This window comes from Lathyrus oleraceus, chromosome 6 (genome assembly GCF_024323335.1).
Source record: "Lathyrus oleraceus cultivar Zhongwan6 chromosome 6, CAAS_Psat_ZW6_1.0, whole genome shotgun sequence".
NCBI classification, from domain to species: Eukaryota; Viridiplantae; Streptophyta; class Magnoliopsida; order Fabales; family Fabaceae; genus Lathyrus; species Lathyrus oleraceus.
The window spans coordinates 501,807,752-501,820,864 of record NC_066584.1 but is presented as its reverse complement, the minus strand read 5'-3'; positions in this window follow the sequence as shown (position 1 = coordinate 501,820,864).

Here is a 13,113-nt window from a genome sequence, read left to right as displayed (position 1 = left end):
CGCAGGGACTGGCTGGGGATACATTGATAAACAATCAACGATCCGGGAAACAAATCACTGGCAAACGGTGAAAAGACCCACTGGCGACTTCAAAAAGGGATAACATTGCGAGCATACGGCAATGATCCAGAAGACAACTTGCTGGGGATAGATTGCTAGCATCCGGCAATTATCCACAAGCAAAGGGAGGAATATCAACATCAAATATTGAATGAAGATAACCACAAAGAGTAACCATCATCGGTTAGGATGAACAACAAGGTTAACTCTGCAAAGGGGGAGAAACTAGGGTTTACAACTACCGAATACGGGGTAGAATACCAAAAATCTGGCTGAGGAAACAAGAGGTTTACCACTACCGACTACTGGGTAGAGGACCAAAGACTCAGCTGGGATAAAATTGCAAGCATCCGGAAATTATCCACTCGTACCATAAGGCACAAACTCCGATGGGCAGAACAAAACAACATGGGATTTATAACTACCGAATACGGGGTAGAAGACCACAAGCTCCACTGGGGATAGGGTGAATGAAGGCCAAATACTGAGCACATATTCAACTTATTCCACAGGGAAACACAAATTCTGTTGGGGATAAAAACCACAACAACAGAAAATCCACCATCAACCAGAACGAACCACAAAGGTTACCTCTGCTAGGGGAAAAAAGATAGGACTTACAACTACCGAATACGGGGTAGAAAACCAAAATTCTGGTGGGAATAACCACAAATTAGGGTTTACATCTACCGAATACTGGGTAGAAGACCAACAACTCCGCGTGGGAATGGAACGAATCACAAATCCGCACGGGAAACAAAATAGGGTTTATAACAAACCACACACTGCTGGAGAGCAGGCAAACAGGATTTACGACTACCGACTACTGGGTAGAAGACCAACGACTCTTGCTGAGGAATAAAAGGTATATAACCACAAATTCCGCCAAGAGGCAAGGAACATAGGACTTACAACTACCGGTTACTGGGTAGAGGCCCAACAAAACTCCGCTGGGGACAAATGAATTGATGTCGGTTACTGGGCAAACCATTCATTTCTTCCACAGGGAAGCACAAGAAACAGCTGACACAACGCCGATTCGGGATTGATCCGAAAAGACAGACTGAATCAAAACACGTCCTATGAGGATATAACTCAATAGGAAAATTCATCCCAATATATGTGTTGGGAGGAAACGGAAGAAGCCGTCATCCACGAGGACATATCTCAGTGGGGAACTGCAGAAGGAAAATACAGACACTTTCTGCCTACGGGCTGACTCTATATGGAGAGATTTAACCACCCGACATCTGCTTGGGAAGATCTATAGGAGAGATCTATATCACCCAAAGCAGGAGACGACAAACAAAAGATATATGGCAAAAAAATGCAACATGAATATCGGAATGTTTTATGATTATGCATGAATATGCGTGATTTATGTTTGATGAATGCTGACAAAACAGACATATCTAACATAAACAGGCCCAGGAATTAAACGCCCGGTACTATACTTCCAGGGGAAAAACCAACTGGAAAGCCAATCTGCTAGAGATCCACATGCTGTAAAGCAAAGATCTGCGGGTATTGCATGGGAAACAAAGAGATCAGGATACACTAAATCTCTGAGCAATGGATCAATAAACAACCCAAACAGGGTACAGAAAGTCACAACAGGCAAAACTGCCACCAAGACCAATCTGTAGGGGATCAGGAGAATCCTGAGGATATCTGCAGGGGATCCCAGCCTCAACTGAGAAACAAGAGTTCATGGCTCAACCAAGAACTGCTGCAAAAGCAACTCCAAACAACTCCGGGGAACAACCCACTGCAGGAGAATCATCCGAGTAGAATCTAACTACACAAGCAACTCTACTGGGGAAAGTTGTTATCCATCCTTTCGGAGAACAAACCAATGAGGGAGAAAGCACCACACAAGTAGATTCTGCAACAAGCCACTCTACTCGGGGAGAACGTATGTCTGACAGATCACACAAGTAGATTCTGCAACAAGCCACTCTACTGAGGATCAAAAGTAATCAGGAAATCACTCCAATCTTTGGGGATGCTAGAGCCACCAACCGACCCTACTGGGGATTGAGATAGCTTTCAATAGGCAGAAACTGCCACAACAACCATTCTGCAGACTAAGCTGGGAAAAATGGAAAGCAACCATGCTGAGGAGAGACACAACAACTCCGCTGGCGACTGCACTAGGGAGAGACTACTGCTGGAGAAGAACACGAAGTCTTCAACAACATCTCTGCTTGCGACTATACTGGGGAACAACCCCACCAACAGCTCTGCTTGCGACAACGCTGGGGAAGAAAGCGGTAAAGTACCAGGATATCAATCCTCCAACCATTGAATCTACCACAAGGAGAACACCCATGCCGGGGATATTACTGTTGGAGAAGAAACCGAGTCTTCAACAACATCTCTGCTTGGGGAACAACCCCAACAACAACACTGCTTATCGAACAACCCCAACAGCAAAGCGGGAGAAAGAGGATACAATCACATGCCAGGAATATGAACCAAGGTCTTACCTGTTGGGAATCATACCACCCTCGGGAGAGCACTGAGACATTCCTGAGTATCCTTTTATCATTGTGAATATTCACTTCGTTTAAAAATTTGAAAAATTCTCGTTTAAAACAATGACGTTTTATCAATTAAAACATGTAAAACATTTGTTGAATTGAAACAAATAAGAGTGCAAATAATTGGATAAAAAGCTCAAATTTATTTGATGGAATGGTAGCCTGCAAATGGCAAGACTCCATAGATCTGTACAAATTTGAAATCAGTGATATATATTGGAAGAGGGCTGCATTGAACATAATGATCCTTTCTCTACCAATTTGAATCTCGATGTATGTGAAGCTTCAGTCGACGACGAATCGAGAATCTCTAACGAACAGACGACTGCGGGACAGAAAGTCTTGTCAGGATGCAGTTACTTGCCAAATCCCTAATTTTTGCCTAGATTGCCCCAGGGTGAGGTACTCAATCTAGCGGGATGCAAATATACTTTTTTTCAAGTCTCTAATTTTTGCCTGGACCACCCTTTCGGGTTATCCACCGAGACGCTCATTTTTGCCTAAGCCGCCCTTTCGGGTTTTCAACTTAGCGAGCAATTCTGTTTTTCATTTGCATATACTTTTTTTTAGGCAAAGTATTTCTTGACTGCATCTGAATTCACAGGACGAGTGAAATCCTCCCCATCTATTGTTGTAAGCATCAAAGCACCGCCTGAAAAGGCTCTCTTAACAACATATGGACCCTCGTAGTTTGGAGTCCACTTGCCCCTGGAATCGGGCACGAAAGACAAGACTTTCTTGAGCACGAGGTCACCTTCTCGGAACACACGAGGCTTGACCTTCTTATCGAATGCTTTCTTCATTCTCTACTGATATAACTGACCATGGCACATGGCAGTCAATCGCTTCTCTTCAATCAGATTCAACTGGTCATAACGACTCTGAATCCATTCAGCATCAGTCAACTTGGCTTCCATCAAGACTCGCATTGATGGGATCTCCACCTCTACTGGGAGAACAGCTTCCATGCCGTAAACAAGATAAAAAGGGGTTGCCCCTGTTGAAGTGCGGACAGATGTACGATAACCATGCAAAGCAAATGGCAGCATCTCATGCCAATCTTTGTACGTGACAGTCATCTTCTGGATAATCTTCTTAATATTCTTATTAGCAGCTTCAACAGCCCCATTCATCTTAGGTCTGTAGGGAGAGGAATTATGGTGTGCAATCTTGAATTCAGCGCACAACTCATCCATCATCTTGTTATTCAGATTAGATCCATTATCAGTAATGATCTTATCTGGCACACCATAGCGGCAAATCAGCTGGTTCTTGATAAACTTCACAACCACCTGTCTGGTCACATTCGCATACGAAGCGGCTTCAACCCATTTGGTGAAGTAGTCAATTGCTACGAGAATAAACCTGTGTCCGTTGGACGCCTTCGGCTCAATCATGCCGATCATGTCAATCCCCCACATAGAGAAAGGCCATGGTGATGAAATCGCATTCAGAAGTGTCGGAGGAATATGAATCTTATCCGCATAAATCTGACACTTGTGGCATTTCTTCACATATTTGCAGCAGTCAGACTCCATTGTCAGCCAATAGTAGCCTGCTCTCAACATCTTCCTAGCCATGGCATGTCCATTGGAATGAGTACCAAATGAACCCTCATGGATCTCAGTCATCAACAGGTTTGCTTCGTGTCTATCCACGCATCTGAGCAAAACCATGTCAAAATTTCTCTTATACAGCACTTCACCACTGAGGTAGAAACTGCTTGACAACCTTCTTAAAGTTTTTCGGTCTTTCACAGATGCCCCAGGCGGGTAGACCTGGTTCTGGAGGAAATTCTTGATATCAAAATACCAAGGCTTGTCATCATTCACTTCTTCTACTGCAAATACGTGAGCTGGTCTATCCAAGCGCATCACGGCAATATTGGGTACTTCATTCCAATACTTGACAACAATCATGGAAGCAAGCGTAGCAAGAGCATCTGCCATCCGATTATCCTCTCGAGGAATGTGATGAAAGTCAACTTCTGTAAAGAAAGTTGAAATCCTTCTTGCATAATCTCTGTACGGAATGAGACTTGGCTGATTCGTCTCCCATTCACCCTTGATCTGATTGACAACTAGGGCCGAATCACCATACACATCAAGATGTTTGATCCTCAAATCAATACATTCTTCAAGTCCCATAATACAGGCTTCGTACTCAGCCATATTATTCGTGCATTTGAAAGTTAGCCTTGATGTAAGCGGAATATGCGTGCCATGAGGAGTAATGATTACTGCCCCAATTCCATTTCCGTATTGATTTACAGCGCCATCAAACACCATCGTCCATCTGGAACCAGGTTTCGGACCTTCATCAAGTGTTGGCTCATCACAATCTTTCATTTTCAAATACAGAATTTCCTCATCAGGGAAGTCGTACTGAACAGACTGATGATCTTCAATCGGTTGGTGCGCTAAATGGTCAGCCAAGATACTACCTTTGATGGCTTTCTGAGCTCGATACTCGATATCATACTCAGACAACAACATCTACCAATGGGCAATCCTCCCAGTTAAAGCAGGCTTCTCGAAGATATACTTGATTGGGTCCATTCTGGATATCAACCAAGTTGTATCATTTATCATGTACTGGCGCAAACGCTTAGCAACCCAAGCCAAAGCACAGCATGTCTTCTCAAGCATAGAGTACCGAGACTCACAATCAGTAAACTTCTTACTGAGGTAGTATATAGCAGATTCTTTCTTCCCTGATTCATCTTGTTGACCGAGTACACAACCCATCGAGTCTTCAAGAACTGTCAGATACATAATCAGAGGTCTTCCTTCCACAGGCGGAGACAAAATCGGAGGTTCGGACAGATACTCTTTGATGCTGTCGAAAGCTTTCTGGCAATCCTCGGTCCAATCATGAGACTGATCTTTCCGGAGGAGCTTGAATATCGGCGCACATGTGGCAGTCATGTGGGATATAAATCTGGAAATGTAATTCAAACGGCCAAGGAAACCTCGGACTTGCTTCTCAGTTTTGGGTGTAGGCATCTCTTGTATTGCTTTGACCTTTGCAGGATCAACCTCAATACCTCTCTTGCTTACCACAAAACACAACAACTTGCCGGAACGGACTCCAAATGTACATTTGTTCGGATTCAGGCGAAGTCTAAACTTCCTCAGACGCTGAAAAAGCTTCAACAAATGCTCAACATGCTCAACTTCCGTTCGGGACTTGGCAATCATGTCATCAACATAGACCTCTATCTCCTTGTGCATCATATCATGAAACAAGGTAGTCATAGCTCGTTGATACGTGGCTCCGGCGTTCTTCAAACCGAAGGGCATCACTCGATAACAGAATGTTCCCCAAGGTGTGATGAATGTTGTCTTCTCCATATCTTCGGGTGCCATTTTGATTTGATTATATCCGGAAAATCCGTCCATAAAGGAAAAGACTTTGAATTTAGCTGTATTGTCTACCAACATATCAATGGGTGGTAGAGGAAAATCATCTTTCGGACTAGCTTTATTCAAATCTCTGTAATCAACGCACATACGGACTTTTCCGTCCTTCTTAGGAACAGGCACAATATTGGCCACCCATTGAGGATATGTAGAAGTCACCAGAAACCCCGCATCAATCTGCTTCTGAACTTCCTCTTTGATCTTCACTGCCATATCTGGATGAGTTCTTCTGAGCTTCTGCTTCACTGGCACGCACTCAGGCTTTAAAGGCAGGAAATGTTGCACAATATCTGTATCTAGACCCGGCATGTCTTCATATGACCAAGCGAAGATATCGGAATATTCTCGTAGCAAGCTAATCAAATCCTTCTTGACAGACTCTTCAAGAAGTGCCCCAATTTTCACCATACGAACACAATCCTCAGACCCCAAATTGACTGTTTCCAGATCTTCAAGGTGCGGCTGAATGATCTTCTTCTCGTGCTCAAGGAGACGGGAAATCTCATCAGGAATCCCTTCAACATCATCTTCCTCTGCCTCGAATACAGGGAATTCAAAATTGGGAGATGGTGTTGGATCATTATGTTCAATGGGTTTTAAGGTCAACCTGCATAATGATTTTGGTTAATGAAAAACTTCAGAATTTAAACAAGCAAATCATTATGCAGATGAAAAAATGTTTGCTTTTATTCTTGTTTTTATGGGTTTTTTGTGATCACTGATTTCATGCAAAAAGCAAAAAGTGAAAACAAATGGAAAAACAAATGTTTAACAATGCATTAACTGAATGAAATATCATTGTATTAAATGCTGCCAACAATGTCATCACTTCTCCTTTTGGCATGGGAGAAGGGTTTTAAACAAAGTGAACAATTACTCTGATCTATGGATGACTGTAGGAACATCTACAGCGACCCAATTATGGCAGACACCACCAGGAATGACGAAATTGTTCAAATCTTCTGCATCCTCTTCCAAGATAGCAGCAGCTTCTTCCTCAGGTTGATCGTCGTGGATGAATCCTCCACTCTTGAACAAACCTTGCTCATTATATGCCCCAGAACAGTAGCCAATGCCAGCCCGGGATCTATTGTCTTCCAGCTCGATCACCTTCCCTAAACCAGCAACTACACCACATTCAATGGCCAGTTTTGCATCACGGTAGGAAGTGAATGAAGGAGACCTCTTCTCGATCGGTTCATCAATAGATAAAGCTTGGAACGGCGTTCCAAATTCATCCTCAGCGTCAATATACGAGAAAGAAGACAAGTGGCTAACCAGGAGAGCCTTTTCTCCCCCTACCACAACCAGTTTCTTGTTCTTGACAAATTTCAGCTTCTGGTGTAGGGTGGATGTCACGGCGCCAGCCTCGTGAATCCATGGTCTGCCTAAGAGACAGTTATAAGATGGGTGGATGTCCATTACCTGGAAGGTAACTTGGAAATCACTAGGTCCAATTTTGATAGGGAGATCAACTTCCCCAATTACGGTTTTGCGCGACCCATCAAATGCTTTCACAACAACCCCACTCTGCCTCATGGGAGGCCCTTGATATGACAACTTTGAAAGAGTGGATTTTGGCAATACATTTAAAGATGATCCAGTGTCCACCAGCACGTTGGACATGGCATCAGATTTGCAATTCAGAGAGATGTGTAAAGCCATGTTGTGGTCTCTTCCCTCCTCAGGGAGATCAGCGTCACTAAAACTCAAAGTGTTGCAAGCGGTAATGTTTGCAACAATACTGTCAAACTGCTCGATCGTGACGTCGTGATCAACATACGCCAAATCCAATACCTTCTGCAGAGCCTCCCTATGGGGTTCTGAATTCAACAGCAGAGATAGAACGGAAATCTTGGATGGCGTTTGTAGAAGCTGGTCTACAACATTGTACTCACTCTTCTTGATGAGCCTTAGCATCTCATCAGATTCTTCATTCATAATGCCACCCGGGCCAACTGAAGAAGTAGGAGCCTTTTGTACAGAGGAGGAGGGTTTGGTAACATCAAGTGTCGGATTCTGGATATTAACAGCCGTCCCAATAGGACGCTCAGCGGTATCAGAAGCAACAGGAGCCTTGGGAGGCGTAGAAAACACGCGACCACTACGGGTCAACCCGCTCACGTCGGCAATGTTGGTCACAGACGTTGAAGGCAAAGGCATTTCTACCCCATCCTGCACAGCAACAGGGTTATATCTGAATGGCACAGCTTTGTCTGAAGAGTAAGGCACTGGGCCTGCAGGCTTGATGATTAATGAAGGAGAGACCTTCGGCTTGCTGCTGTCATAGCGAATAACAACAGGCTCGGGTAGCTTGAACACTGGCGATATAACGTTCACCTCGGGTTCGTCTTCATCCACATTGCGATTTTGCAAAATCTCAATGGTTCCCTCGTCCAACAATTCTTGAAGTTCTCTTCGTACCTGATTGCAACCCAGACGGTTAACTGAGCAGATACGGCACTTGTCGTGGTCATGCTCCATGTGGCTGTACTGACATAGCAAGCGATGCAATTCGACCAACGACTGTCTAATATGGCTTACGTACTTGACTTTGTATTTGCCAGGGCATCCCTGGACCATATTGACAGATTTCCCATGCGCGGGCAATGGGTTCTTGGTGACATTCGGGCCTGAATCTTCGAAGCTCAAAATCCCACATCTCATAAGGTCTTGAACCTTAGTCTTGAGTGGATAGCAATTTTCAACATTATGACCCGGAGCACCGGAGTGATAAACGCAGTGCTGGTCTGGTTTATACCACCATTGGGGATTTGCAAGCACGGCAGGAGGATCCCTGGGAGAAACCAACTTCCTTTCCAACAAGGAAGGATAAAGCTCTGCATATGACATAGGAATTGGATCAAAGCTGACCTTCTTCCTATCATAATTCAAATTAGCTTGGTTGGTTGTACTTCCACGAGGCTGGTAAGCCTGTTGTTGTGGACGCTGTTGCTGATACTGAGGTTGTTGCTGCTGTTGATGTTGAGGTTGCTGGTATTGAGCACTGTCTCTGAATACAGGTGCTATATGAGCCACCTGGTGCTGATTGCTGTTGCGCCGTGCAGGCTTCCTCTGAACCGAGGGTCTTATGGGCTTGGTATGGGATTGCACAGCATGTGCCTCCCCATCTTTCTTCTTAAACGCCCCATACCGTTTAGAAGAAGAGCTCTCATCTTTCGCCAACCGTCCTTCACGAACACCTTCTTCAAGTCGCATCCCCATGTTCACCATCTCGGTGAAATCAGAGGGAGCGCTTGCTACCATCCGCTCGTAATAAAATGAGCTAAGAGTCTTTAAGAAGATCTTAGTCATCTCTTTCTCTTCCAGCGATGGAGTAATTTGAGCAGCCAACTCTCACCACCTCTGGGCGTACTCCTTGAAAGTTTCCTTGTCCTTCTGAGACATGGCCCTGAGCTGATCACGGTCAGGAGCCATATCAACGTTGTACTTATACTGCTTGACGAAGGCTTCGCCAAGATCGTTGAAGGATCGGATATTAGCACTGTCCAGACTCATATACCATCTGAGCGCAGCGCCGGACAGACTGTCCTGGAAATAATGGATCAACAGCTGATCATTATCCGTCTGAGTTGACATCTTCCTGGCGTACATGACCAGGTGAGCGAGTGGACAGGTGTTCCCCTTGTATTTTTCAAAGTCAGGCACTTTGAATTTAATCGGTATCTTGACACCGGGAACAAGGCACAACTCGGCAGCAGACTTGCCGAACAAATTTTTACCTCTGAGGGTCTTCAATTCCTTCCTCAGCTCAAGGAATTGGTCATTCATAGCGTCCATCTTTTCATTAACATCCGGGCCCTCAGACGGCTCGGAATGATAGATGGTGTCGTCTACCCTCGGCATGGTATGCACGACAGGAGGAGCAGCAACAGGGACCGGGCTAGATGCCGGCATATGAGCAAAAGTTGGAGCAGGAATATCCGGCATGAAACCCAGAGGCATACCCCAAGGGAACCCGGCTGGCATAGCGTGAGACGCGAAATGAGCACTGGCGGCAGGCACAGTCGGAACCATAATCTCAGAGATGACAGTCCTCTGAACAGGAGTTGCAGGCGGTTGAGCAGGTTGATTCTGGGAAGCAAGAAGTTGCTCCATCAAAGCGCCAAGTCTGGCGACCTCTTCTTTCAATTCTCTGTTCTCTTGCTCTAGCTGATCCATAACTCTTGCAGAATTGGCTCGAGTATAGTACCGGTGAGTCAGCTTGTCTTCAAAATAAATGAAAAACACAGAGTCAGCACAAGAAGACCAGAAACAAGGTACCTGCTTATGCAAAATGATGCATGAAGTGCTAATGCATATGCTTTATTTTATTTTCAAGGAACCCTTAGGGTATTATTTGCAAATTTTGAATTTTTAAAGCATTTATTATCATCATGGAAAATATCTCATTCAATATAATCGAGACAAAGAAGTACAACATTTTTTATTCAATTACAAGGAGAAAAGGAAAATAACATCCTATGGATCCCTAGAAGCTCGGGATGCTGGAAGACGAGAAACACACAGCTTCTTGATCTCTCTCTCATAGGCAGCTTCCATATCTGCTTTCTCCTTTGCAAGTCGATCATACTTCCTCTTCCAGAATTTGGAAGACTGGGGAAGCAAGGAAGTCCAAGTGTCGTTCGGATCGTCGATCACCCGATGCTCGAGAAACTCAATTAGAGTGTCCTTCTCCTTAAGCTGCTGAAGCAATTCTTCTCTTTCACGGATCCAAGCACGTGAAAGGTCTTCTTCTCTCAACTCCTCTACACGTTAGGTAGGGAGGGTTGAAGGCCCAGCCACATCCAACGGTGTAGGTCTCGGATGATCGTATGGCATCAAGTACACGACAGCTCTCTGTCTGACCCAAGAGGTATAGGGCTCCAAAGCAATGCAATTCTTCGGACCTAGCTCATTTCTACTCTTCTTGCAGATCTTGCGCCAAGCGCGGACGAATCTGGCTTTCAGGCCTTGGGGATCTTTACCCATCCTGAAAGAACACACCTTCTAACAGAATGTTATGAGGTTTATCCTTTAGGGGGAACCCAAGCTGACGACGTGCGAGAATGGGATTATAGCTGATCCCACCACATGTACCAAGAAGAGGCACATTAGGGAATTCACCACAATAATCAATGATCTAAACGGTATCATACACGCGATCATACCAAGAGATATCATCATTAGTGAGAGACATGAGTCTCTGAGACCACCGTAGACATCCCTTGTTCTCCTTAAAGGCAAGAGTCTGCGGCAAGTGCGAAATAAACCACTTGTACAGCAAAGGCAGACAACAGACGATAACTCCTCCACCCTTTGCATTCCTCAGATGCAAAGAGACATAGGCATCACCCAACAAGGTCGGAACGGGATTAAGAACCGAGAAGATCCTAATGGCGTTCATGTCCACGAATCTGTCAAAGTTGGGGAATAAGACCAATCCATAGATGAGCAGCACAAACAAAGCCTCAAAGGCATCCTCACTCATGGCCTTCCCATAGATGGTAGCTTGAGCGACGAGGAACTCGGAAGGAAGACCCTGAATTCCACCTTTGGTAATCAGATTAGCTTTAATCAAAGCTTCATCTATGTGCAACAAATCCGCAATCTCTCGAGCGGTCGGAATACTCTCTAAGCCACTGAACGGCACCTGATCCAGAATCGGAATCCCAATAAGGTGAGAATACTCCTCCAAAGTAGGCAACAGCTGGAAGTCCGGAAATGAGAAGCAGTGATACAGAGGATCATAAAACTGAGCTAGAGTACTCATCAACCCTTCGTCAACCTGAGTAGTCAACAGAGGCAGAAGCTTCCCATAACGAGCCTTGAAACCCAAGGGATCTAATACATAAGATGTCAGATTCCTTAACTCTTTCACATCGGGCTGTCTAAAGTTGTACTTCTTTGTATGCCTTTTTGGTCTTTCCATGTCTGAAAATTTTTCAAATAAACCCTTTAAGTTCCTTGAAAATTTTCCCTTTTTTTTTTGATGACATGGGATGCAGATGAATGCATGAATGCATGAATGCAACACTCACACTCAAGGATCAAGCAAGGCACACCAAACAAAGGTCGTGGGAAAGCTCATTGTATCCCTAATATCAATCATCCATTTTGGTGGATTTAGGTTTTCACCTTATCGACACCCAAGTTCCATTGATATTAACGATGTTTGAACAACTCAACCACGAATCACGGGTTTGCTGAGAGTCACGAGCATGGAGTCTCGGTTAAGAACCACCCAAAGGGAGTGTACTAGGGTTTAAACCTACCAGACATGTTCTACCAGAGGTTCCCATAATCATCGTCCCATCTCTCGGATATTATCGGAGAAACGAATACTCGTATTCCAAAAATATTCTCAAGAGAGACTCTTATGAGTGTAGTATCGCGTGACAATCGCATCAGATCTTACATCTGAACGACCTCCGCACTACGTCCTAAAAATAGGCCAAGATGGGTTTGGTAAACTAAGGTCCTTGGCTTCTAAGGCACATGATTGAACTAATAATGCCTAACCACAAATGACTTGTGTGACATTATTAATTCAACATGACCTCCACCAAGTGAATGGACTCGCAAGTCAACTGGCTAAGGAATACTCCACACCAGTCAACAAGACTACGCCATTCTCCTATCCTAGAGTGCACTCGAGTTCGGGTATAGAACTCATCTCACAGAGATCACCAAAGCAACCAGCAATTGTATATCAAGCAATTCAAACATTACAATCAATACAGTTATCCCAAATTGTACAAAAATATGTCAAATAACACATAAACAGATATCATACAACAAGGGTGAAAAGTAGGCAATACCACCAGGGAAGGTCTAATGTTATCCCCAGCAGAGTCGCCACTTTTCTGTAGCGGTGTATTCGTCGCTATATGATTTATTGATTAAACCATAAATAAAGCATACAATGAATCGAGTCGCCACCGCACTTTTATTTATCCTAAGGACTGGTTAAAAAGCGAACAAAAACCTAAGAAGTTTTACACGTAGAAAACCAATAAAAGATCAGAGAATCTGGGTAAGGGGTAAATTACGCAATGGGAAGGTGTTAGGCACCCATCACGTCCTAG